Source organism: Corapipo altera, unplaced genomic scaffold (assembly GCF_003945725.1).
Source record: "Corapipo altera isolate COAL_440 unplaced genomic scaffold, ASM394572v1 64, whole genome shotgun sequence".
In the NCBI taxonomy this organism is placed as follows: domain Eukaryota; kingdom Metazoa; phylum Chordata; class Aves; order Passeriformes; family Pipridae; genus Corapipo; species Corapipo altera.
Window position 1 is genome coordinate 371,132 of NW_020884893.1, and position 22,080 is coordinate 393,211.

At 48.9% G+C, this 22,080-nt stretch overlaps 1 protein-coding gene across 1 annotated transcript in view; it reads right to left on the reverse strand.

Annotated features, from left to right (window-relative positions):
* TOX2 (TOX high mobility group box family member 2) overlaps positions 1 to 22,074 on the reverse strand; it is a 151,693-nt gene extending 129,619 nt beyond the window's left edge. Inside the window, exon 1 of the mRNA XM_027646155.1 lies at positions 22,004 to 22,074. The gene's annotated coding sequence lies outside the window, so the exon portion shown is untranslated. The remainder of the gene's footprint in view (positions 1 to 22,003) is intronic.
* Between the last annotated feature and the right edge of the window lie 6 nt (positions 22,075 to 22,080).

Below are 22,080 nucleotides of genomic sequence, written 5' to 3' on the forward strand. Positions count from 1 at the left end.
TCCCCAACCTCCTGGGCTCACCCCCACAGCGTGGGCAGCAGGGACAGGGAGGGGATTCTGCCCCTCTGCTCCCTTTTTGTGAGATCTCAACCTTGAGTCCTGCATCCACCAGTAAGGCCTCCAACATCAGAAGGACCTGGAGCTGCTGGAGTGAGTCCAGAGGAGGTCCTGGAGATGCTGCAAGGGCTGGAGCCCCTCTGCTCTGGAGCCAGGCTGGGAGAGCTGGGGGGGTTCACCTGGAGAAGAGAAGGCTCCAGGGAGACCTGAGAGCTCCTTCCAGAGCCTAAAGGGGCTCCAAGAGAGCTGGAGAGGGACTTGGGACAAGGGATGGAGGGACAGACTAGGGGGAATGGCTTCTCACTGCCAGAGGGCAGGGTTAGATGGGATATTGGGAAGGAATTCTTCCTTGGGAGGGCTGGGAGGCCCTGGCACTTCCCCAGAGAAGCTGTGGCTGCCCCATCCCTGGAAGTGTCCAAGGCCAGGTTGGACGGGGTTTGGAGCAACCTGGACTAGTGGAAGGTGTCCCTGTCCATGGCAGGGGGTGGAACTTAATGAGCTTTAAAATCCCTTCCAAACCAAATCATTCCATGATTCCATGATTCCAGCTTATCAGGCTGTACTTTGATTAACAAAGCATTTTTTGCATGGTCTTTGCACCTTAACCAGGAGATGGGCATGGTCCTGCTGCTGCCACTCCTCCAATTTCTCTATTTTAAAAAGCAAGAGAGAGAATGAAAAAAAAAAACAATAAGAGAAAGAGAGAAAAAACAGTCTCCTCGGATTCTTATCCCTGTCAGAGCAGGAGCATCATCAAAAACACTGGCTGAACAAGTTGCACTAAATAATTAGGACACATGGGGGGACTAAAAGTAAAGAAAGACTAAAGCACAGATTTGCTGCAACGTTTCCACTTCACTGGAGTTAGAAACAAGACACAAGGTGCCTATTCTGGAAAACCAGATGTGGCTGTGACTGAACAAAACAGTATGGACAGGAGGGAAGCAGGGAAAAGGAAAACCCACAAAAGTCATCATGACTTATGTTAGGATTTGAAGGTCAGACATGGAAGGAGCACAGTCAGGGATGGAAGTGCCTTGCAGGAGCACCAGGACTGCTGTGGGGTGAGGAAGGGCTGCACCTGAGGGGGCCCAACCTGAGCTATGGGTGGAGGTAAGGAAACATGGGGTCAGTCACCAGCAGGAAACTATGAGAGCACAGCCTGCCTTCCCTGGAGGGGATGCAGGGAGGGAGAAACCAGGGACTGCAGCATTTGAAAGTGCCAGAGCACCCATTAGGAGCAGACCAGGGCAGGCTGGCAGACCCGAGGGGACTGTGCCATCTCCTGCCCCATCACTCTGACTCTGGATGCAAGTCATTCAGACAGCAAAACCCCCACAACAAAAGCCACAAGCACGAGGTCCCTGTGATCAGATGTCATGTGGTGACACATCCCCTGAAGCAGCAAGCCCAGAGCAAGGGGCACAGACCCTGCAGCGAGTCAGCTGCCTGTCCTCACCCTTCCTAGAAGGCTTTCAGAGGTTGTAAACCCAAGCACATTCACCACAGTCGTGTGTCACCGAGACCAAAGCAGTGTTAATTCAAAAATTAAGTTTAAAATGTTGACATGAAGCAGAGGAGGGAACAGGACTGGACAGTGCAGCAGCCACCTGACCCACCTGCTCCCACCCCCACTCTCCTACAGAAACACACACACTCCCTGCCCCATATAAAATATTTGTGCATCCTACATAATTTAGAATCCTATTAAGTAACTTGACTCCCTTATTTTTCATAGCAGCAAATTCCATGAATTTTGCATTGAATAAAAATTTAGCAATCATAGCAGTTGCTAATTTCTGTGCTGTGCTCAGAGCAGCCTTTCACTTCCCCATAATGATTTTAAAACATTATCCTGCTGTTTCCTTTTTTCTATGCCTGGCATTGAAGAGCTCTGCAAACTATTTGAATAGCGCTGCTCTGAAAAAAAAAAAATCCTGTAAGGGAGGAAAAATTAAATTCAATCATCACTCTACCCTCTGTGAACTGTGAAAGTCTTCGGAACATGAAAAGGTGCTTTCGAAAGGATGTTAAGCATTCAAAAGATTAGACAGCAATGTGCAATTAAATGTGTTCCACAACCCTTTGTCAGAGTATCCAAAACCTTACTTCTGCATGAACTTCAAATCCTCCCACTGGGAGCTTGTTCAAGTGGTTTACTTTAAACCTGTACTTTAGATATTCCATACCTTTCACTTTTATAATTCTTCAGCATATGCTAACACTGGCAGAGTTAATAGTAACTGACTAATTTTAAACCCTATGATTACTGGAGCTGATTTATATAGTAGCTTCACTTCACAATACTGCGAATCAGGCACGCAGTAATTGCCAAGTTCAATTTTAGCTCTGTCATACTGAAGCATTAGTTTTTATGCCTCAGCTGTTGCCTCCTCCATGCTATAGAGGTAAGTTGATAATGCAGTAGGTTTTGCTGCTAAATATCATAATATTATGATACCCCATGTCAGATTCTTGCAAGCTTTGTGAGCTATGCATCATCTATTAACTAAATACTTTATTAAGGGAACGGTTTGAAAAGGTTCCTATTCTAATTTAGCTCAGAACACTGAATACTGGGGGGGGGGGGAGGAAATGCAGTGATTTAATTCCCCACCAAAAGTGACTTGGTGGAGAGCACCACTCATCATCATCATCATCATCATCAAGGGGCTGTGGCAGGAGATGCAAAGGGATCAAACTAAACCAGTGAACACAGCCCCTCCAGGTGAGGCCCCTCACCCTGCCTCAGGCCATGGCCTCCTGATGCATTTAGGAGCAGTGCCAGGAGCTATATTACCCCTAAAACCCAGGAGTTTGGGGCTGTGAGTCCATACCCAACAGAGAGTGGCATCTTGGCCCAAGAATGGACATCTCAGGGCAACCTTCCCTCCCATCCCCACAGATGCTGCTGGCAGGGCTCATGGAGCACAGGTGGGACATGCTGAGAGGACAGGGCAGAGGAGATGGGGGCCACCAGGCACCCCTCACTATGAGGAGATGGGGCTCCACAGCCCAGGGACAAGCAGCACCTGCAAGAGGAACAAGATAGTGCTGCTGAACTGCTGCTGCTGCCTCGCAGCTGAACCAACACACACAGCTGGGCATCACCAGTAATCTCTTAATAGCCTTTAAATCCACCCATCTCTTGGGCTTCAAGCTTTAAGATTTTTTCTTTCTTTCTTTCTTTTTTTTTTTTTAATTAGAGTCTGCTCCTATTAGATTTAACAAATGTGGGCAAAGTGGAACTGCCTCCTTTCCCATTCACACATGCCTTGGTGCCCAAGATCAGTGAAGATGGTAACACGAGGTGAAGCCCCAAAATATCAGAGAAGCTTCAAGGAGGGATACCCAAGACACAGCCCTGGGGATGGAGGGTGGGCACCTCCTCTGTGCCAGGGAGGAATGCCCAGGGGTAGAGGAGTGGGGTCTGTGCTTTGGTCCAGGGTTGACCTTTGCGATCCTTTGTATGGAAACAGCACAATGCAACAGAAAAGTCTGTCTGTACACTCACCTGTCACTCACTCCTGTTGGACAGCCTGCATTGACCTTAACCCCTTCCTCCCCTCCACAGCTCCCTCATCCCCAGGCAGATGCAGAAACCCCAACCCAAGCCAACACCCACGTGCTGGCCCCTGTGGGGAACCAAGGGACCCTCCTTTGATGACAAGCTCAGCAGGCACTTGACCCTTCCCTGGGGAAACTCCCTCAGTCAGCACCATCCTTCCCACATAAACCACATTGCAAACACAGGACAGATGCACAATCCATGATATTCCCCAACAATATGGTCCTTATTCCAGCTATGAAGTTTGTTGCTTGGGAACTCTGCAAAAAGTCACCATGACAGTGGTGACCAGTTCAGTGGCCACCTTTCCCATTAACCCTCTCACCACTGGAGTGCATGAGCTCATCTTTTACTATTTTTTTCCCCTAGTTTTCCAAAAGAAAGCAGATGACATGCTAAGCAATGAGCATCCTGCAAGCTTGGAGAGCTGGAGCTCCACTCCAGTGTGGCTCAGAGCAGTGCCCAGGGCTCCCCTACCACAGGCCAAACCTGTTCCCTGCAGCATTTTGTAGGGGAAGGTGGGGCATTCCACACACAGAGGAAGAGGAAGGAAGAATGTGGGAATTCCACCAAGTCTGTGGTCACTGGGAGGAAGGATGATGAATTTTCCAGTTTTGATGATTTTGGTGAAACCATAAGTCCTGTGCCTCATGCTTCAGGAGCCTGTGACCACAAATTATTTGACCACAGAGCCCAGGGAATTCAGAGGTGGAATTGATGTCTGAAGTCACATTTTCTGCAGCCCACCAGGGATATCTGACCAGTCCCACTTGTTTTAGAGCCTCTTCTGAGGTCAGTGCTGCTGACACACAACAGCCTGACACAAACCACTGGTGGCTGAATCCGAGTACGTGTAACACAGTTGTAGGATGCTGATGACACCTATATTTTCAGAGGTCTTCTGAAGCTAAAGCTGAACTCAAACCACACTTTCTCACTTGCATCACACCTGTACTTTTTTATGATCATCTCATTATCTCCCAGAGTGCAAACTCCCCATCAAAGTGGAGGGAGATGCCACAGCCCAGCCACAACCTCACAAAGCCTGTGCAAGAACACTGATTTCCTCAACAGCAGGACAGGGAGGACCAGTCTGAGGTTGGACATGGGCCTCTCTCAGCACACAGGGTAGGACCATGCTCTGGTCTTGGGCAGCACATGCCAGACATGCTGGTAATGCAGAACTCACAGCATTGAGACTCTTCTACAAAATACCCCTGGAAAGAAATCCCCTGGTAACAGTATCATTTCTCTCTGTTTTATCTGCCCACATGTGCACACCTTTTGTCCATCTTTGCTGTTTGTTTTAGGGACCATCCTTTCCCAAGTGCCAGTAGAATCCATTTCAGCCTGAGAACTCTGCTGGACCACACACAGTTGCCATGATACCCAACACAAATTTTTGCAACCTCCTAAGTTTAAACAAAGCCTTGTACCCACAGGAGCCACAAAGGAAGTCAGCAGAACTCATCTGCATCCTCAGCTCACACAGAGCTGGGCCTCTCCACTGCCACCACTACACTCTGGCCTGCAAAGCAGTCAGGGAGGTTTGCATCCTATGGGCACACCCTTGACAGACAGAAGAATCATGGAATGGTTTGGTTTGGACAGGACTTTAAAGATCACCTTGTTCCACCCTCTGCCATGGGCAGGGACACTTTCCACTAGCCCAGGTTGCTCCAAGCCCCGTCCAACCTGGTCTTGGGCACTTCCAGGGATGGGGCAGCCACAGCTTCTCTGGGAAACCTGTGCCAGTGTTTTACAATTCATATTGTAAAAAAAAAAAAAAAAAAAATAATCCTTCCTTATATCTAGCTTTAATTGATCCTCTTTTAGTTTAAAACCCTCACCCCTTGTCCTGTCAGAACAGGTCCTGCCTAAAAAGTTTGTCCCCATCTTTCTTACAGGCCTCCCTTAAGTACTGAACACACAAGTTTGCACAGCATTTTACCACCCACAGCTCCATGGCTTCACACCAGCTGTGAGCTCTGTTTCACTTCTGGGCAGAGAAGGGGTGCTGCCACAACCAACACTGGAACTCTGCACCCTGGGTGAGGCTCTGGAATGGAGCTCCAGCATCCAAACCTGTCCCAGCAGCACATCACACACAGCCCTGCACAGAAAACACCTCCTGCCACAGTGGGGAACTAATCCCTCCAGCAGGATATCCAAGTCATCCCCGCCTGCGTTTTACAATTTGCAGATAAAGGACTAAATGTAACATTAAGCTTAAAATAAAAACGTTAACACCTTTGCACAAAGAGATCTTGACTTCTCTTTCTAATGCATTTAGCTGCTTTTTAAGAAAAGGTCCTCATTATTTTGTGTGAAAGGAAAAAAGGCAAGCAGGTGGTCCTGACTGTGTGTGTCTCCTACCACAGTTACGTGACTAAACTGAACATTTACACAGGTCTGAACAGTTGCTTGCAATGCGTGTGCAGACAGCAGAGCCCTCAGATGCTGGTGTCCTAACACCTGCTATATCACACAGAACCATGGAATGGTTTGGGGTGGAAGAGACATCAGAACTCATCTCATTCCACACCTTGCCATGAGGAGGGACACCTTCCACTAGATCATATTGTTCCATGCCCAGGTTGCTCAAGCCCTGTCCTACCTGGCCTTGAACACTTCCAGGGCTGAGGCATCCACATCACTGGACACTGCTGGTGTGGATCAGCACATTGGACACTGCTGGTGTGAAACTGTGCCAAGTTTGCAGCAGCCTCAGCTCCCTGTGTGTGTGCATGTGCAGTTCTGTGAGCTGGTTCTGGACACAGCTGGGGTGTGGGTGCTCAGGAGCCTTTGGTGCTCAGGCTGTGCAGGCTGTCAGGGGACTGCCTGTGCAAGGCACCTCACGTGCCCAAGAGCTTTTGTGCAATTCCTGACACACACAGCACCAGCAGCAAAGCGCTTTCCTACTGCTTCCCATCACATGTGTCAGGGTTAGATACAGTTAGGAAAAAAAAAAACCAACCAGAAAACCCCCAAACTGCAAGTGTAAGTTGGGGTTCAGATGAGAAAACAAAAGATACTACACCCAAGTCTTTATTCATGTGTTGACACATGGGGAGTCTACATTTTACAATGCTGGAAACCTTCTTACCCCCCCTGCAAACCAACCCGTGCCTCCCAGTTTCAGATGTAAATGCTTTAACCACTTTGTTGGGGTGAGATGCAGCATCACTGACGTGAGGGAAGGGAAGGAGCATGAAGGATTACATCAAGAACCAGCCCCCAGAGACCCGTGTGATGCACATCCCCACATCATCCTGTCAGCTCCAGCATCCAGCTCCAGAGGGGTTTGTTTGCTCCAGAGGAGGAATTCATTTTTCACTCAACTAAAGTAACCCCAAAGTGCTTTCAAACAATATTCCTCTAATAGAGACATTACAACAGCCATTATTTTCCTGTTTAGAGTTAAACTAAGCAAATACAAAGCTAACTTCATTTTAAACAAACTACCATCGTCACAAAAAATAGATACCAAATAATCTCCTTCACCATTTAGGGAATTTAGCTTCCCTTTTTGCTCTTATTGAAGGAGACAAGAACACCAGCTTGGCAAATATCAGTTTGTGCAGCCACATGATAAGAAACTGGGAAACATTTCCCTCCAAATCCTTTTGCCTTATTAGAGTTAAGAAAGCTCTGTTTAATAACATATTTAATTTCAAGCTCTCTTTCCTCCTACTTTCTAGAAAAATGTATATTCCAGTGACCCACTGAAAAAAAATAGTCTTTCTAAATTATTCCCAATTATTACGTTCTGGAAAGTACTCCTAGTTGTCCATGACCTACTATCAGGCTTCCTGCCCATCCCAGCAGCATCTGTAAGGATTGGGAGGGGGTTGTGTTTGCTGCTATTCCCAGATAAATCCAAAAGAGCTCAGAGGAAGCAAAGAGATTTGCTCCACAGGGAGCAAGCCCGATCCTTGCATCCTCCAAGCCACAATACTGCTTGTTCAGATCATCTCTGAGCTCAGGCCTATTGGACAGAGCCTGGAACTCCAGGTCACACTCAGCATCAGTCCACGGGGCAACTTTATGTACATCAAGGTGATTTTTAAATGTCAGATTTATTAAGCAGCAAAAAGATACCTGCTCACCTTCTGGGAAGCATCCCAAAGCTGCCACTGTTACCATTCCAGGGGTTCTTTCTATGCAGGGAAACTTGGAGCCGAAGTGGGGAGAGGTTTGCAGGTGGGATGAAATCCTGAGATGCCCAAGCCATGCTGCAGCCCTCTGGCATGAGCAGTCCCAGGGGAAGGGCTCCAAACAGGGAGCCAAAAACACCCAAGTGGGACTGCACAAAGCCCTGTCCTCTCTGCCCTGTCATCTCCCGTGGATGCCATGGGCAGTGCAGAGCTCCAGCAGCAATGCCATGCCCTGCTTTATAAAGCTCTCCCAGGGTGGAGGCTCCACCACTGCATCCCTGTGCTCCCAGCAGGACTTCCTGCTCCTCAAGGATTTAATTTGACCGGGTGCAGCACAGAGGAGAAGAAGTGAAGACTATTTCTCCCACCACAACTGTTGCTCAGTGAGCCCTGTGCAGAATATATCCTTGGAACTGGAATCCTCTCCTGCAGCCCCAGCATAGTGCCCAGTACAGGGCAGTACATGCTGCTGGTGCCAGTCACAGCACTGGGCCTCAGCCCAGATGGTATCACTGCAGCTTTCAATGCCCCTTTGAGCACAAAGATGCTGGAGCACCTTACAGGAACACGCTTTGGTGTCACATAATCACAGAATGGTTTGGGCTGGAAGAGACCTTAAAGATCATCCAGTTCCAACCCCTCTGCCATGGGCAGGAACACCTTCCACTAGACCATCCCACTACCCCTGTACCCAGGCCATAGGATCCACACAGATACATCAGAAGGTCCAACAGCTGCTGGAAGCTGCCAAGAGCATCCCTTTTAACCTCCAGCCCCACAGCAATGCCACCACAGAAGAAATACAGTGGCCAGGACACCAAGACAGCTTTGGTTGGATGTAGCCCCTGAACCCCAATTCATGGCTGTGTCTGTTCCACTTCATCCCTAGTTTGAGAAATGGCATTTTTTAGCTGAAACTCAAGTGACACATGAAAACATTGTCCTGCACATGAAGGTTGGTTGTTTCATCTCACAGCCCTGCTTTGATGCTGCAGGAGCATCAGGCCAGTTTCCCCCAGCCAAGGAGCCAGCCTGGGCATCCTTTAATTCTGTGGTAGTGTGGATTAACTGGACACTGCAAGGGGAATAGATGTACAGTTGCCTTAAGACTTCATCAACCTTACAAAGGCTAATTTATTAGCTGTTCTACTCCAGAAACAAGTTCTGCCTTCATTTACACCAGATTCACCAGCTCAAAGGAGGTTTCAGAGGTAAAACTTGGACAAATTTTATCAATGAATTCAAATCTTGAGCTAAATCAGAAGGAGGAATGGATTTACCCTAATCCCCTCCAAACATTCATCAGCATCACCTGCCAGCTCAGCAGGACTTAATCCCTTTTTAATCTCTCAAAAACACTGGAGTAGATGGGGAAGAGGTTGGAAACACAGCAATGGTGGATCTCTCTCTTATACTCTTTTTTTTTTTTTAAATAATTCTGGCTGACAAATCACATTAAGCAGCACGTGGAAATTCACTCAGATTTTGCTAATATTACTTTCCAGGTAAACAACTGGTTTGATTGGGAGGGCTACACTACGTGGAATAGAAGAAATGCCCACCCAGCAGCCTTGAAGGAACATAAGGAATACCTTGAAGTATTTCCATGAAGGTGCTTCAGGAGCTGGAATCCCACTTCTGGCTGGCAGCAAGCACAGGGGCAGCACAGGCAGGCTTTGCCCTGGGTCACGGGGAGGGATGGGGTGGAGATGCATCAAGTGGCAGCACAGAACCCCACCCACAGAAACAGCAGAACACAACCCCACCAGCAGAAACACCGACCAGCAGTGCCAAAAAAAAAAAAATCAAGCTTTGCTACGCAGGTACCACGCTCCACAAACAGCTTGAATCCCAGCCCCGAGCAACTCACAGGGGCTTTTCGTGCCTCCCACTAAAACTCCCAGTGACAACAGCGACGTGGCTCAGATGGCTGGGGGTGTCGTGGCCAGTGGCCTCCCACCCCTTGGGTGCTGAGCCAAGGGGACCCCTGGCACCCCGTGCCCAATGGCAGCGGAGCTGGCGCGGGGGCGAATCCGATCCAGAGCCTTTGGGAGCCCCCGATCAGAGTGTTAGTGTGTGATTCGAGGTTTACATAACACCACCCAGCGATTTTGGCAGAAACAATTGGTATTAGCAAGGAAAGGGAAGCATCAGGAACAGCCGGCAGAGCAAAGAGACACCTCTCGCAGCAGCCCCCAGGCTAAGAGGAAAATAAATAATGAAGCAACACTCGAGCAGAGAGAAGGAGAGGGGAAGCCTCTGCAAAGGGAAACGGAGCCTGAATCGTGGCTGAGATGAGAAGGGAATTAAACTTTCCTTTGTCACCTCCTTCCCACCCCTGCTGGACGAAGCTTTCTGCTTCATCACGGAGCTCCAGTCCCGCCTGCAACACGAACACAGCGGAGGGAGAGCCGTGTTCCACAGGGCTGCAAAGCTGGGAGGGCTGAGCAGCTCCCGCTGAGCCTCCACCAGCCCCAGGGCCACTAATTCTGGGGCTCAGTGGTGTCCAGGCAGGGACTCAAAGCATGGATAACCAGCTCTGAGGAGCCCGGATCAGCTGGCAAAGCGCCGGGCTCTGAAACCTTCGGTTACACTCACTTCATCATTTTTAAGTCAGCTCAGCCTGGATGTTGCTGGGTTGCACCTGGGATGTTACATTTATCACAGAATCATATAATATTTTTAGTTGGAAGTGACCCACAAGGATCATCGAAGTCCAACTCCTGGCCCTGCACGGGACAGCCCAAGAATCCCAAAACAAATCCAGCAAATAAAGCAGGAGCCCCAAAGAAGGCTGGATCTCCCCACTGGCCTCTCCAGTGGCTCCAGCAACAGTCAAAGGCAAGCAGTTTCAAGTTGCCAAGGTAGCCCCTGTCCTGCTGTAGGTGCCACCTTTGCCACCAAGAATCACAGAATCACTAAGATGGGAAAAGACCTCTGAGATCATGGAGCCCAACCATTAACCCAGCACTGCCAAGCCCACCACTAAACCATGTCACTAAGGACCACATCTACACGTTTTTGGAAGCACATGCTCAGGCTCAGAGCATGGGACAGCAACCCCCAGCCCTATTTCACAGGATCTGAGGACATCTGGTCCCTCAGCACTCCGGGCTGGGGACCCAGTGATGGGAAGAGCTCCAGCAGCTCCTGGGTCCTGGAGCTTTCATGCTATAACTGCACTAAGCAAGGAGACAGCCCATTCTCAGGACCTTTTTGTGCCAGGTAGAGGATCCCTTCCAAGCTGGCACTGCCCCCATGCTCATGGCACAGTGACAGTGACACAAACTAAAGCCCCAGATCCAGCAGCAGGCTCTTCCCGCCTCTGAGCTACCCAAGATTTCCAACTCTGGGGGCAAATAAGAGGCTCCACTCAAGCTTCAGAAAATCATGAGACAATTCCTCAAAACCAGAGGATGTTGAAATCCACATTTCCCAAAGAATTCAAGCAGTGCTTTCCTGAAAATGGGAATTGTATCTGTGACTTCACATGCAGTTTGTGGAGGGGAACTCTGGATAGCAGGCCTCAAAATCAAACTCAAGCAGAAAAGTTTCCATGATAAACTTGGATTTTCCTCTGATACAAGGATCCTATTTCAGAATCCAGTTTGGGTTAGAAGGCATCTTAAAGACTATTTCATGCCATGGGCAGCACAGGAACATGCAAGAGTGGGAGAAGTAGATGATAACTCTGCAAAAGGCTGCCCTTGTTTCCAGCTCTTCACTAATTTCCTCTCAAATTTGCACATTGTGACCTTTCCAGGTAAAAAATAATTTAAAAAATATAATAAATTAATAAATAAATAATAGTAACACACGCAGGGAAAGGATGCCAGAGCCAGCTCTGGAGCCTGCAATCTCCATCCCTGCTCCTCCAGGATGTGTTTCTAAATCTCAGTCAATACCACATGTCTTCCAAGGAACGAGGCATTTCACATTTTATTAATTCCAACTAAAGCCCTTTTTATTACAAACTTTCTATTTAGCATTTGATTGCAGCCGTCACCACCGAGACTCTCACTGTATCAGAGCAGCAAATCTATTGATATTTTTCTCTCCTGCCATCTCAATCCCAGAAGGTGCTATTGGAATTAGTTTAAATACACTTCCAGAGCTCTTTTCCAGCCTCAGCTATTTTATGGTTTTTAAGCACGTATTTCTTTCTTTGGTGCTCTCACACAAATTTGGGAGCCACTTCCACCGATGACCGAAGCTACATGTTGTTATTCCCACCACGATTTGGCCTCTCCCAAAAGAAGGCCACTACATGCCAACTAACTCACTCAGAGGGCTGAAAGCTTATGAAGCTAAAAATACCATTTTGATATTTTTCCCTTTTTCAAAGCCCGACTCTTAAGTGGAAAAACTCATTTAATACAGTTTTCAAAAAAACCCTCTGGTCTGATTTAAATCAGACGGTTAAATACTCCACATGTGTCGTTTGGCACAGCCAGGACAGAACTATCTGCTTTGCAAAGAGATGGCCACCCACTACTCATTTGCCACCTCGACACAGAAATGCAGGTCGTCAAATAATTAAAAAACAAATGCCACTAGTCTTCAGTTCACATTATGACCTGCAGCTTTTTCTCTTTATCTTAAGGGGGGGGGGAAATTTATAAATATATTTATATATATATAAAACAACCACCTAGTAATGCAGACACGACTCTGGTTTTCTTGGCATCTGATAAATGCTGTTCTCAGCTTTAACAGATTTATCATGTTTAAACCACTGTGTCGCCAACATCAGTCTGGGGTAGAGGAGCCCAGACCATAATTCCAGTGCTGGTCCCTAAATATCCCCAGATTGAGGCCTGACCTCACTGTCTGGCTGCAGGGTTGGACCCACGGCGCTTGCTGGAAGGTTTTTTTCTTCAAGGGCTGTTTGATCTTCAATCAACAACGCTTATCAGTGGTAAAGTCTGCCAGCCATTCCCAAAAGTTGGATATTTTTAACAGCACATTCTTCTTCTCCTTTGAACGCTATTTAGAGACAAGATAATGCAGCAGAGGAAACGTTGCCTCCCTGGGTTGAACATGGACAAACAGAGCAGGATCCTATCAGGGGGAGGAACATTTTCCAGAGCTACAAGCCCCAGTTTCTCTGTCTTGTGTTGCCCCCAACCCCAGTATTTCTGCTTTTTCTTCTTCACATGAGCTCCAAATGCTTTTTTGTGCCCACTGCGTAAGTTGGGACAAACCAAGATAACTCAATTAAATGTTTCCATACAAAACTTCCCCTGAAGTTTTCATAAATTTCATTTCCACACCGTCAAAGTTTCTTTTCTTTTTGTTAAGGACTCCAGGGCACGCTGCCCCTCTTCTGACATGAGGGACTAGAGACGTAATTCCCCTAAAATACATCATTCTTCCATTGCAGGCACACTGTGCCGAGATGGCTCACTGTATAAAAACCCTTTTTCAAAGAAGTACCCATGAAAAGTGAGAAACAGGGAATGGATCTGAACCATTACTGACAGAGAAAAAAAAAATTTAGGGTTCAGTAACTGTAAGCGATGAAACAAAATCATAGAATGGTTTGGCTGAAAAGGACATTAAAAAGCACCAAGTTCCACCCTCTGCCATGGGCAGGGACACCTTCCAGTATCCCAGGTTGCTCCAAACCTCATCTAACCTGGCTTTGAACACTTCCAGGGATGGGGCAACCACAGGTGCCAGGGCCTCCCCACCCTCACAGTAAAGAATTCCTTTCCCAATATCCCATCTCTCCCTGCCCTCTGGCAGTGGGAAGCCATTCCCTTTGTCCTGTCACTCCACCCCTTGTCCCCGGTCCCTCTCCAGCTCTCCTGGAGCCCCTTTAGGCCCTGGAAGGAGCTCTCAGGTCTCCCTGGAGCCTTCTCTTCTCCAGGTGAACCCCCCCAGCTCTCCCAGCCTGGCTCCAGAGCAGAGGAGCTCCAGCCCTGGGAGCATCTTCACGGCCTCCTCTGGAGTCACTCCAGCAGCTCCACATCCTTCTTATGTTGGGAGTCCTTACCTACCACCTTGCCAGGCAGAGGAAGGAGATGTTCAGGGCATTAACTGCTGGGTAAAACCAGCTGGAAAGGTGAAGCCCATACACAGGTATAAAAGTGGAGATCCACATCTTTGGAAAAGAGAAGACTTCTGGGATGCCCTGGGCTCTGCTTGCACTTCTCCAAGGACCCAGATCTGCAATGGATGTTCACTGCTCGGGATGGCTCAAATTATTCAGAAAATAATTCTGGGGTGCCCAAAATGAGCTTCTGGAGACTGAGACCCAGAGGTTCACAGAGAGGATAAATGGCAGAGGCACCACACAGCTCTTCTCTCCCAACCCTGACCACCGGCAAGCGCAGGCTCCACCCTGCAAGCAGGAGGTGGAGAAGAAGATGAAGAAGAGGAAGATGTTTTTTTCTAGAGAGCAGAGGAGAGGAGAGGAGGATCGTGGTGCACAGGCAGACAGCCGAAGGGAAAGGGGATGGTGCCTCCCTGATGAGTCCAGACGGGAATGGAAACTCTGAGTCATCGGTAGGTTTTGTGGGAAGAGAAACCTGCTCATGTGATCCAGCTAATCTGATAAAAAAGTGCTCCTCGCCATCACCAAGGTGGAATGGGATCCATGGGGTCACAGGGGAAAATACAACCTGGGTGACAGTGGGGACAGTGAAGCATCACCAGAGAGGAGGGTGGCATGTGGCAGCACACCCAGAGCTTGTCCCCCCCATCCCCTGAGCACCACAGTGCCAGGGTTGTCCCAAACCTTCTCCACAGGACTGGGGGGTCTCTGTTGCCTGGAAGAAGATGCACATCAGGAGCGGGGAGAAGCAAGTTCTGCAGCCACCCTGCTGGGGAACAGGTGCCTGTACTGCCACCCCCGTTTTCCAGCTCCTGCCAAGTCACAAGATCCTTAGAAAAACTGAAAAAAAAAAAAAAAAAGAGGCAGCACGAGAGCAAGAGGCTGAGTCCTTAAACCAACAGAAAAAAAAATTCAAACATCTACATTTTAAACACTGGCACAATCCTGCCTCCCGTGTCCAGGTCCAGGCCAGAACTGGAGTCAAGGAACTGCCTCGGACCAAGACTCGCCCGATTCCTGCAGATCAGGGTCCTCAGAAGCCACGTGTAGCAACCAGCACAAACCAGTGCTCAAATAATCTCTGCACAGGAACAATTCCTGGTCCAGGGCCCCCGTTAGCACTTCCCTCCCAGCTCCCTTCACCACCGAGCTGAGCTGCAACCGCACAGTCGTCAGGAAGAGATTTAATTATATCTGCAGAGGTCAAGCAATCTATGCAAAAGACGATGGTGGAGGAGAGAGATTCTGTGGCATAATGCAAAGATTTCCCCTGCAGCAGCACGGCAGCCAGGGCCATTTCTCAGAGAAGAAATGGCATCCATCAGAACAAAACCTCCAGAGGGAAACAATAGGAAGAGGTGGAGGGGAGGCAGACAATTATTATATTTAAATCTGGTCCTTTAAGTGCAAAATCGGGCAATTTAATGCTGTTTTCTATCACTTTATTTGTATTTTTTTAAGAGTGGTTTGATCAGTGCTTGCTTCAGTAAGTTGTGTTGGGAGATTTCTCCCCCCTGAAGCTGAACTGACTATACACTATAATTATATATAATATATATTATATAATTATATATAAGATGTACTATATAATTATATATAATATGTATTTTATATAATATTTATTCTATATAATATATTTTTTATATAATATAGAGAATTACATATCGTGTGTACATTATTTCATATAATACATAGTTTATAATACAGATCAGAGCATACATATAATTTATATATACTATAGAATATAGCATATAGTACGTTATATATAATTTATGTAGAGTATTACAGAATATATATTACATACTATATAATTTAATTATATTAAAACAGGTGTATAAAATCACAAAGGTGGAACATTAGAGCTTAAACCTCCAATTAGGAATTAATAGTCTGAAAGCTCTAATCACTCTAACACTTTACCCTGACTTGAGAAACACTGAGTAAGACATCAAGAAGAGGCAGAGGTGGTGGTAAACGACAGTTCAGACAGAAGCCTTGCACTCACCGGATGGAAAATTGTCAAGGAAAACACATTAGCAACACAATAACTTATTTTTAATGTAGAGCTGTTAGGAAAACACAATTATATGCTTCATTTATGCTGCAAGATATAACCCAACTTATGGTAAAAGCATTTAGAGCTCGTTTTGTAAAACAACAGAGGAATTCAAAGGTAATAGGGAAAAACTGTGCCCCTCGAGGGGACCACACTCCCCCCGCCCAGTGGGGCCAGTCCCGGTGGAGCATCCTCACCTCCCGCTCCTTGGATCCAGCAGCAGAGATGCAAAGTGAAGGCAGAATGAAAACAGACATTTTTCTTCAAATGCTGCAGAAATATCACAATGGTGACAACAACCACCAGAAAAAGAGCTGGCACTGCCCATCCTTACAACGAGCAAAAGCTGGAAGGGCTCTGTCCCAGGTGCTCTCCCCCTGCCCTGGCACGAGGATCAGCCAGGCACTATCCAAGCTATAGGATGCTCTGGTGTGTTACATGCAAAATGCAATTTGTGAACAAGATGTTTTCTCCATTAGGGATGCACAAACTGATCCCAGCACCTACTGCAAGCTCAGATGTCCAAGTCCAGAGCTGTTTGTGGATTTACCCCATAGTTATAGTGGCACAACACCCACAGGTTTTGGACCACTGGTTTAGGGGACAATGTTTATCATTGATTTGAAGAATCATAAATAAATCAGAGAAACTTGTACAATTTTGATCCTGAATTTTTGGTCTCTTGATGCCTCTTCTGATACAGGCACTGCGGAGGATCAGGCCCTTGACAAGGTCATTCATAACCAGCCTCAACAAACATGTTGTTATATACAAGTCAGACCAGTCTTCAAAACATCTCACATTGTTCCAAAAACAACCAGACTAAAGCCCTCCCTCTGCACATGCAGAGAGAACAACAATTTCTATGAATGGATGGACATTCATTACTTAGCTCCCAATCCCTGACTTAAAGCCCAAGGCAAAAGGGAGCTTCAAACATTTTCTGCTCACAACCCACCAGAGACAGCTCCAGAGAACACAGGGTTGTCTCACTGGGCAGCTCAACCACTTTTCAGAGGAAGCTCTTGCCCATATTCAGGGCCTAAAAAAAAATAAAAAATATCCACATTTGCAAATGAACAGGAGCTGCCTGCCAAATGAGAATGAGATGGGCCTCAAATTAAAAATCTGCCGGACTTTGTTCTCCATCCAAAACCCTCCATCTCCAAAGAAAGATTTATGTTACTTCAAAACAGAGTTGGCTTCGAAAGTAGAAAGGGAAAAGAATATATTTTATCTTCCAGAATGGCAAAGCTGTTCTGGAACAAGGAAAAAGGGACCATGTTTATCACTGCAATGTACAATTTATTGTGAAAGTCAAAACAGAATGTTCCACAGAAATGCATTTGCTACATTGACCCAGGCTCATACCAGCAGCTCAGATCCCATTTCTGAAGGGTTCTTAAAAGAAGAAGAGAGCATTGGTTGCAGATTAATACTCATCTCATGACTAGTAGATTTTAATTATCCATAATTTATGATGGTGTATTGGCAAAATAGTTTTTGCCAATTTATCTTGCCTAAAAAGCAAGACAGAGGGTGTGTTTGGAGATGCAAAGACAGAGAGTCCCACTAGAAAGATCCAGGAAAAGGTTTCATGATGCTGTTTAATCCTAGAGAAATGCTGCAGGGTTAACAGGGCTCCCCAGCATTCCCAAGCACCAGAGGCACCTCCAGGATGAGAGGAGTGTGCCTGCTCTGCAAGGATTCAGCATTCCCAGGCTGGATCCTCCTCCCCATCAGTCAATCAATGCCCTCGGTGGAAACTGGGCACCGTGCACTGATCACTGTAACACCAGAAGCACTACAAAGAATTTATATTTAAATGTATTTCTGCAGGAAGAATAGAGAGATGTTAATTCACTCCCTAAAGATGCCCCTGGGGAGCAGGATCACTCCTCCTGCATCCCGGCATCACTGCACACCCAGTGTGAAAGAGCACAGGGTACTGTGCTCGGGCAAGATTCCTGCCACGTGCCTCCCTTGCCAAGGCAATTTTTCCTGAGCTGAGAAGGAAAAACTCCCTCCTGTACTCTGTGGACTCACACACACAATTTAGGATCTGGGAAAATCCTTCCTTGCTGGTATGTCAGCCAGCACGCCGTTGCTAAAGCTCTGCTAAGAGCAAAATGAGCCCCGGTGTTACTGAACTGTGTGTTTTTTCCCATGGTTTACTTATTGTGAAATACAGCTGAAGAGTCTCTCTAGAGCTCAAGTGGGAAAAAAACCCCCAAATTTTCTTGAAGCAACTGGAAGGATGTGAAAATACCCCACCATAGACCAACAATGCCCTTAGGTGATGCAGGAACACGCTGCCTCTCACTCACAACACCATCACAACACATGGGCAGCCTGATATCCTGTGAGAGCTCCACTTTTACAGCAAGGGAGCACGAGGGGGTCTACAGCAGACACCAATGCCCCAGGAAAAAGGCCAGAGGGAACAGAAAAAGGGGATTTCAACCCAGATTTAAATGAGAAATCCAAAACAGAGATAATTGTTTCCTTCAGCAGGGTTCAGGCGGCCGATAATGCAGTCTGGATGAGGGCTCCTTGCAGAGACGGTACCACTTTTTGCTGAACATCCCCAGTCCCTTGTGGCCACCGTGCAGACATCAGAGGTGTTCCTGCTGTGCAGTCCCAGTGGTGGAGCAGGTCCTGGATGCAGCTCCCAGGAAGGAGGTGAGAGGTTGGCACCGACGTGGGAAATACTCCTCACAGCGTGTCCCTTGGGGTGGCTCCGGGAAGGTGCTGCTCCTTATCACCCCACACCTTGCACTGAGCCACCACAGCCCTAAAAATCCTGCCAAGGAGCATCAGTCCTCCAGGCTGTGAGCACCGGGAAGTTTGGGGTTGGCTCCACTTCCCAGCTGCCATGGCAGGCTGCTCCGTGCAGGATCAGGTGACAGGGGCTGGTTTACACGGGGAGCCCTTTCCCCTGCCTTGGTGCCACCGGTGTTCCCGATGTATCAGAACTCCTCACCAAACACAGGCAGCAGTGGGGGAGGCTCCTTCTCACCCTACCCGATAGGGTGGGAGGGATCCCATTATCCACTCATGGGTGTCCAATCCCTTGCTACCCTCTCTATCCCACTCCCAGTGGCCAGCCCTTTGAGGGAGAACAGGGATGCTGGGGAAGTGGTTAAAGAAAAGGTGCAAACACCCCCTTCAGGGGTGGCCCTGACTGAACATACATTCCCATTTCATTACCCTTCTAAACATCCCTTGTCCTTTCAGAAATGGAAATGCTGATGCGCAATAGGGCCATCTGTAGCTGCAAAGAGAAATTGTGGCTTATTTGCAGGGCACAGGTGGGATGGGAGGCCTCCCAGCAAAACTATATCACGTCCAGGAAGTGCACAAAACAATTCCATTAACATTTCAGGATGCTCTGGGCTCAGGCACATCTCCCCAGCAGCTCAGAGAGATGGGCAGAGCTCCGCCGTGCTCCCAGTGAGTTATTTATGCACAGTGACAGGGCACAGTCCTTCCCAGCCTCACTGCCTTCTCCCCAAATAAATAAATAAATAAATGAAGCAGCCCTTTGGGAAAAAAAAAAAAAAAAGGTGAACCTGAACACAACAAACCCTTTCAATCAAAGGGTTTTAGAGCCCTTCCCTAAACTCAGCGAAGCAGAAGACAGCGAAGGGCCTGTAAATGCTCCTCGCCCAGGGTTCTTCCTAGAGAGGGGTTTTATCCAGGATATCTGCATGTCACAGTGGGAGAACTGATTTTTCCAGTCCACCCTACCCTCTTCTGGAGCTTTTTGAAGCAGAAATGCTTTGAGGCAGACACTGTTCTAGCCCAGCTCTGAGCTGAGCTGCCAGCACCAGGCAGGAGCGACGGGGTTGGGACTGGTGTGAGGTTCTGGAGTTTCCCAGAGTATCCCGTGTGGCTCTGAGGAGCAGGAGTGCTCAGGCCGTGCTCTCTGTTGCAGGTGCAAGATAACAGCGTGCTGTTGGTGATCCTTGGTGGCATCTCACCCCACACCAGCCGGAGTTCTCCAGAGCAAAGGCAGCAGGAGCCACCTCCACCCGCTCCACGGTTTGACGCCAAAGTTACAACCATTATACCTGCACTGGGCCGGGAAAACAAAGTCAACCATTTCGTCTCTGGCTTCCTTCCAGCAGCCTCATCCCACAGACAAACGTGCACGGCTGTGCATAAGCAAATGTCATTTGATAACTCAGAAAAGAAAAGAAGGGCGGGGGGGGAGGGGGGAAGGAGGAAAAAAAAAAAAAGCGCCCTGAATATCAGCAAAGGGTAAGTCACTTCCTTTCTTCTCCCGCTGCCTTAAGATCCTCCGTAGCAGTGACAACAGCAGCATCTGGTGGCAGTGGTCAGTACCTGGGGTGCTCCTCTCCGGTGTCCCATCCACCCTGGCCGGCACCAGCACCCATCGCACCCATCGCCCGCCCGGGCTGAGGTCGCCGCAGACGCAGAGGAGGCGATTCCCCGCAGCCTCCCGGCCGCGGCGCAGCGAGGACCCGCGGATCAATCGCGACCGCCTAATCCGGGACTAATCTCAGGGATTCAGGCCACGGATGAGCTCAGGACGAGGGGCCCCGTGCCCCAAGGCTCGGGTGGGCACTGCTGGGGGCACACGGGACCGCCGAGCCCCGCGGGGCTGAGGCGCTGCGGGCACGGCCGCCAGCCCCAGCTCCTGCACGGAACACTGGACGGCAAACTAAACCACGCCGACACCCAACAACTTCTTGGTAAAATCGAGCTCCCAAAGCCAGCAGGATCCGGGGGCAGCCGCAGTTCCCAGTGGCACACGCTCACATGATCCCAGATTTCGGCTTTCGCACGCCGCGGGCTGATGTTTCAGTGGCGCGGGTGTCCTGCCGCCAGGTGACCCAGCTCTCGTTAAGTATTTTAAGAGCATATTTAGCATTTTAAGAGCAACGGCAATGATAATAAACCAGTTTGAAACCGGCAGTGCGCGGATACAGGAGAAAACAACGAAAGTTGTTTCCTTTGTGCATAATCTGGCATCTCAAAATAAATGAGAACTATTAGGTTTGCTATAACTTAATAAAAAGATATAAATAACCCAAGTGGCGGAGAACAGTTAAATACATACCCTGATACATAAAGATTAATTTGCCGTGTCTGGAAAGCCACACAGGTTTCCCTCTGCTTCTGTCGAAAGAGTTTGATCACAAACTATCACAACACCGAGATGAGCCGAGAGCATCCCGAGCTGCCGTCCCAATGCAGGAAAGTATTTTCTCCCTTTATTAACTTTCTCAAAACAATTACCCGAATCTGGCCCGGGAGGCAGCAAGGATTCAGTCTCGGATGATCCCCCTCCCTCCGAAGGGATCCGTATCCCACGGCTTTGTAGCTGAAACATCAGCGGTGTTTACCCACACCGAGGAAGACGATACTAGCAGAGAACTCCTTATCCCTGAAGGAGCATCTATCCCCTCCGCTTCGCCTTCTCTAGGATGAAGGAAATTTCCTACAGCACCTCCGCGCTCTCAAATATCCCCTGCGCATCCCTCTCCCGTTACGAGAGGAGGGTGCTTCGCTTTGCAGCTGCAGCGAGCGGGGGAAATGTGGGTTAGGGAGGTCTCGCCGCCGTGCTGTGGGTCTGGGGAGGCACACAGACACCCTCACCCCCCCAGGGCTGGGTGTCCCCTCCGCGGGAGCGCAGGCAGGTGGGGGGACGGAGGCGGGGGCCGGAGCCCCCGTTCGGGAGGAGCCGCGACCCGGCTTGCGAAGAAGGTGCAAAACAACAACACGGCGAAGAACAACAGGAAAAAAGTACGCGACAACAAACGCAACAACCACCACCAACCCCTGCCCCCCCCCCCCCCCACCCCGCGCATCGCTCCGGGCCGAGCGCCCCCGGAACGGAGAAGGTTAAACGAGCCCGGCACGGACACACCGACACCCGCTCCCCCCGCGCTCCGCTCCCGGCCCGCCCCGCCGAGCAGCGCCCCGGGCTCGGGCTCCCCCCTCTCCTCTCCCAGACCACTTTCAAAATTCCCTCCCGCCGGAGCCCGGCGCCGCCGGCACTTTCCTGCCCCTTTTCCCCGCGGAGCAGCGGCGGGACGGGAGCGCGGCCGCCCCCGGGGGGGACCCCCCGGCGCCGGTACCTTGTTGCAGTGATAATAATCCAGCGGGCCGAGGCAAGTGGGGTCTGCGCCGGGCAGGGAGCCCACGGCGGGGGGGG